The sequence below is a fragment of the Acanthisitta chloris genome, unplaced genomic scaffold, assembly GCF_000695815.1.
Source record: "Acanthisitta chloris isolate BGI_N310 unplaced genomic scaffold, ASM69581v1 scaffold11698, whole genome shotgun sequence".
In the NCBI taxonomy this organism is placed as follows: domain Eukaryota; kingdom Metazoa; phylum Chordata; class Aves; order Passeriformes; family Acanthisittidae; genus Acanthisitta; species Acanthisitta chloris.
The window spans coordinates 13,180-17,600 of NW_008688735.1; the positions used below are offsets into that span (position 1 = coordinate 13,180).

At 52.1% G+C, this 4,421-nt stretch overlaps 1 protein-coding gene across 1 annotated transcript in view; it reads right to left on the bottom strand.

Annotated features, from left to right (window-relative positions):
* LOC103808371 (YTH domain-containing family protein 2) overlaps positions 1–4,421 on the bottom strand; it is a gene marked incomplete at its 5' end in the record, with an annotated part of 13,798 nt that overhangs the window by 268 nt on the left and 9,109 nt on the right. The gene's annotated exons all lie outside the window — the stretch shown is intronic.

Below are 4,421 nucleotides of genomic sequence, written 5' to 3' on the forward strand. Positions count from 1 at the left end.
ATGCTGCAACTGTCTGACCAATGTGGGGATGTGACACTGCTGAGGTTAAACACATTTCCCATTTCCCCCTCTGCTCAGGGGAGATCTCTCACCTGCAGTGCTGTCTCCTGGTCTGAGACCCTCAGCATAAGGACATGGAAGTCCAGAGGAGGCCACGGAGAGGCTCCAAGGGTTGGAGCACCTCTGCTCTGGTGCCAAGCTGGGAGAGCTGGGGGTGCTCAGCAGGGAGATGAGAAGGCTCCAGGGAGACCTTAGAGTGGTGAGATGGCAACAGCACATGTGCCCATCTATCCTTAGAAACCTTCCCAAAATAGTAGGGCTGGTCTCCAGCTCAGAACAATATCCCAGGCTTTGGCAGCCCCTCAGCCACACACCCAAAGAGGCTTCACCTCCAGCTCCTCTGCACAAGCTGCATGGCACAGCCAGCACTGAGATCCCATGCTGACTGCTTCTGGGGACAGGGATCAGACCAAGGCACATGTTCTCTTCCAGACCAGTTACCCCAGATAAGTTGATTTCACTCCTCTCTTCCCCTGTAGCTCTGCCCAAGCCTGTGGCAGGTGCTATTCCCTGCCAAAACCACCACTGCACCACAGCCAAATCCAAACAGCAGGGTGGGAAGCACAGCCAGGCCTGAACATGGAGCACAACAAGCGCTGCAGGGAGAGCCACAAATGCAGAGGAAGGTGCCAAGGCCTGTTCTGGCTCAGCATCCAGTTACCTTACACACGCACAGATGGCAACGTGACGCATTCCTTCGGGAAGAGCCTGAGCTGCTGCTTCCCAAAGGCAGACCCAAGGCTGCCTGCCAGGTTCAATTGTCCCTCTCTGTCTCCTGGGCCAGTGCCCTGGGCTGGCTGCAGGCAGTGGCTGAGGGTCCTGCTGTACATGGCACTCTGTTACCTGCCCAGCTCTTGGGAAAGAGGCTTGAAGGATTTTTATGCTGCCTAAAGTGCAGATCCATGAACACAGAACCATAGGAGGGTTTGGGTGGGAAGAGACCACCTAGTTCCACTCCCTGCCATGGGCAGGGACACCTTCCACTAGACCAGGCTGCTCCAACATCCCCAGGGATGGAGAAGCCACAGCTTCTCTGGGCAACCAGTGCCAGTGCCTCAGCACCCTCACAGGGAACAATTCCTTCCCAATATCCCATCTAATTCACCTTGGTCCTTGAGGTGTTACACTGAGCACCCAAAGCACTGCAGGACAGCAACCACATCCACCAGAAGACACAGCAAAGCTCAGTGGTGTTGGAAATGTTTGTCCTTCCTGGCTCATACTCCTGAATTCACAGACTGTGGGAAGGTGTAACCCACAGCCCACCCAGCCCTGAGACAGCCCAGAGAAGGCAGAGCAGCATGTGCACACACAGTCTGGGCTTTGTGCTGGGATATCATCCCTGGAGAGCAAAGGCATTCCATCAGAAAGTGTTTTATTCTCTTTGGCTGCACTTTCATCAGACCTGGGCCATGTCTTATTGATCCACATGGGAAGAGCAAGACTGACCAGCTCAGACTGATCCCCATCCATCCAACCCCTCAGGAACAGGAGGGGTGGGAGCAGCATGGCACAGGAATCTGAGCCATCACTCCAATCCAGTGCTGACACCCACAGTCACTGTGGGAGTGCTGCTGGGCTGGCACCAGCTCACACAAGGCAGATGTGCAAGCAGAGCCCTCTCTAACCATCCCCTCAAAGCTACTTCAGTGTCACTGCTGTCCCCAGGGGGCTGCAGCAATGTCACACGCCAGGTCCCAATAACAGCTGATGAGAGAACACCTTATCTAGTCACACTGCAGGAGCCAAGGACAACAAAAGGCTCCAGAGTTTGTACAGACACGGTGACAATAGGTGACAACACTGCCCATTTGCTCACAGGCTCTTACCTTGACTAACAACCAAGGTTCAGTCCCAACAGCTGCTGGCAAAGGGAAGGATTTATTGCCACACCAGGGATGGGGAAATAGCAGACTCTAATCCTGAGGAGGGCCTGGAGAAGAAGCCAGAGCATGGCTCCCAGCTGTGCAGCACACACCCCCTGGTTTGTTGGGATCTGCCTGAGCTGGAGCACAGCCTGAAGCCCTGGGGCAGGCCTGGCCAGGCTGCACTCTCAGTTTCAACCTGAGCAGGTCCTACAAGCAAAGACATTGCTCACCCAGACCCAGACACAGAGGGACAGCAGGAGATCACTCCATCAGGGGTCTGTGCTACCAGTGTCATTCCACAAAGGGCTGAGACACCCAGTCACAGACTCCTAGAGTAGCCTGAGTTGGAAGGGGACCACTGAGTCCAACTCCTGCACAGGACACCCCAACAATCCCACCACGTGCCTGAGAGCATTGTCCAAATGCTCCTTCAGCTCTGGCAGACTTGGGGCTGTGACCACTGCCCTGGGGAGCCTGTAATCAAATCCTGGCCTTGACACACACACACAGAGCTCTCACTGATCACACACCTCAACAGCCCCACACAGCTCATGGAGTGGCACTCTGCTGGTTGAATTCCCCTCTCCATGATGGCAACTGTCACACACTGGATGCAACCCCAGCCAACAGCCCAGTGGGATTTCCATCTGCCTGCGTCTCCAAGGCAAATGTCTGACTTGCCTTAGAAATGAGGAGTTAGAGCAGCCCACTGCCTTCCCAGCAGGATCTGCTCAAGGCACAGCACAGCCAGCTCCAATGATGGATGATGCATCACTTATTACACTCCTCTGCCCCTCAAACAGCCTTGAGTGTCAACATTTACAAACCAAACATGAGGTTTTCCTGTTGTCAGCCTTAGAAAGCCATGAAGGTTACAGAGGAAAGCTACATCCTACTCTATCTCCCCCAGGAAAGGGGATAACAATCAGGTAGTTGAGCTGGTTATAGCCTGACACCTTCATCCTACCTCTCATTCACCTGACAGAGCTCAGCACCATGGAAAACAGGAGACATGCAAATACAAGTGATTCTTTGTCAGAGCAGGAAAGACCTTTTGTTCTACAGATCAAAATTTAATGGAGCAAACTCAAATACCATAGAACCCTAAACAAGGCAAACACATCACTGCTGGAACCAAGCAGGGATGGACACAGCTGTGCCTGGTCAGCCCTTGCAATGCAGACTTTGCCCCCCAAAATGCAGTAGCAGAAGGATCACATCACTGCTGGAACCAAGCAAGGATGGACACAGCTGTGCCTGGTCAGTCCCTGCAATGCAGACTCTGCCCCCCAAAATGCAGTAGCAGAAGGACCAGTGTCCCCTGACCCACACTGAGCACACATGTCTGGGCAGTAGGAAGCTCTGCTTTCCTCCCCAAACCCTCCACACTGAGCACACACGTCTGGGCAGCAGGAAGCTCTGCTTTCCTCCCCAAACCCAAGCACAGATGTTGCTGCTGCATGTCAGTCACCTCAATGCTTACCCAGAAGGATGTGAAGTCACAGAGAATACATAAGAGCAAGATGCAATTCCCCAGGTACAGCTGCAAGCCAGAGCATTTCTTAATGTCAGGGAACACAAACACAGTGTGGCCACACACTTCACATCAGGAGATGAATTGCATACAATCCTACAATAGTTTGGGTTGGAAGGATCTTAAGGCTCATCTCATTCCACCCCTGTCACAGGCAGGGACACCTTCCACTAGCCCAGGTTGCTCCAAGCCCTGCCCAACACTTATTTCCATGTCAGAGCAACCAGACTGGGGCAAGGAGGACAAGAAGAGAGCCAGAGCCTTCCCTCTCCAGTGGGTTTACACAGGCAAGGTGGTCTGAGCTGTCAGATATCCACAGGCACACTGCTACTCCCCAGCATCTTTCCAGGCACCTTTTAAAACTGATGCAATCAATTGCAAAGGAAGAATCTCTTCTTGCTCAAACATCCCATTTAATTGCCTGAATAAAGCAGCCCAATTCCCATAAACATTTATAATTACTCTCCCACTGAGACTTTTGTCCCACAGGGCAAAACTCATGCAGGAAACAGAATGGTAAAAAGCTGAGAACACACATGAATATTTAGAGCAAAGAGTGAGGCAGAGCAGGCTGGGAGGAATCCCAGTGGCATTCCATGTGAGGATCACTGGGCTGACAGCAGGGACTGGAACTGGACTTGCTGCCTTTGGAGCACAAGCAAAATAACATAAGTCCTTTCAAGTCATTAGGAAGGAAGATAATTTTCCTGGTCTTCACCCAGGGACTCTTTATCCTCCCCCATCACTACAAGAGAGATGTGTTTCATTACTTTGGTTACCTTAAGTCACCACTCAGGCAATAAGTGTCAGCACCAGAAAATGAGTGCCACATGACTCTTTAGAAAAGGAAGGACCTCCACTTTAATGATTCAAAATCTTCACTGCTGCAGAGTTAATAAAGCCTTTGCAGAGTCCTCTGTCACCCCGTGCAAGTGTAATGCCAAGGACTGAAAACCTGT